The sequence below is a fragment of the Plecotus auritus genome, assembly GCF_963455305.1.
Source record: "Plecotus auritus genome assembly, chromosome: 2".
Taxonomy (NCBI): domain Eukaryota; kingdom Metazoa; phylum Chordata; class Mammalia; order Chiroptera; family Vespertilionidae; genus Plecotus; species Plecotus auritus.
The window spans coordinates 11,477,063-11,478,461 of record NC_137771.1 but is presented as its reverse complement, the minus strand read 5'-3'; positions in this window follow the sequence as shown (position 1 = coordinate 11,478,461).

The following is a 1,399-nucleotide window of genomic DNA, read 5'->3' as shown; positions in this document are numbered from 1 at the left end:
CTGTTTAAGTCCTTTTTTGTGTGGTTTAGGAACACTTTGAGGCTACTTTTGTATTAGAGGGGACAAAAAGCAATGCAGAAATGGTTTTTAGAAAAATTTAAAAAAATATATATTTTTATTGATTTCAGAGAAGAAGAGAGGAGAGATAGAAACATCAATGATGAAAGATAATCATTGATCGGCTGCCTCCTGAACGACCCCTACTGGGGATTGAGCCAGCAACCGGGCATGTGCCCTGATCGGGAATCGAACCTTGACCTCCTGGTTCACATGCTGAGGCTCAACCAATGAGCCAAACCGGCCGGGCTTCACAGTATTTCTGAACCTTGAAGCAGCACTCAGTTCTGACCAGCTATGCTCAGCCTCTATCTGTGGCTTTTGACTCTCTCTGATGGGGTTTTCTCCTCCCCTTTTTCTGTGCATCTGCCGCCTTCTCTTCATTAACTAGGTAAACTTTGGGGCCACCTGCAATGAATGTTTCACTTAAAAGGAGATTCCTTAGTATTTTGGATGTCATTATTTTTATTAGTTTGGTGAACATACATGATCTCTTGGTGTAAAGTTTACAGCTAAATTCAGTGGTTTTCAGTCCCTGTTGGGAATAATGTAAAATGGATTATGGCTTTCGTTAATGTTTCCTTAGCCTTTGACTCTGAACAGTAATTAATTATTGGTGAATGTGCATGAATTAAACACAGAATTACAGTTTTAAATTTTGGGGGAGGAGGAGAGGGGTTAAATAGTAATGTATTTTGCCCCACCCACCCTCTTCTTAAAACTGTAGCTTATTGATTTAATGCCACTTGCAAGAGCCTATTATCTGCTCCCCTTCCCCTACCCCCAACAATGAAGGGTGAGCAGGCTCATATGCAGATAATAGTTTTATCACTGATCTTCAATTTGATAAGTACCAAAACAAGTTATAAACTTTTCTGAAACCCAAAAAATTTTTTTTTAAATATATTTTATTGATATTTCACAGAGAGGAAGGGAGAGGGATAGAGAGCTAGAAACATTGATGAGAGAGAAACATCGATCAGCTGCCTCCTGCACACCTTCCACTGAGGATGCGCCCGCAACCAAGGCACACGCCCTTGACCGGAATCGAACCCGGGACCTTTCAGTCCGCAGGCTGACGCTCTATCCACTGAGCCAAACCGGTTTTGGCGTGAAACCCAAATAATTTTTGTTAGCATCCCTCCAATATTTATTTTGCTTAGAGTCTACAATTCTAAATTGGGAGTCGACTCATTCTGCCTTTCTCTGTGGAGTAGAATTCTGGGCCTTGACTACTCTTGTGTGCACTGGAGCAGATGTGAAACTTCTTTAATCATTCCTTTGGCCCTGTGATTAGCCATCAATCTTTGTCAGGCTCTTTCATTTGAACGAGAGGATGGTA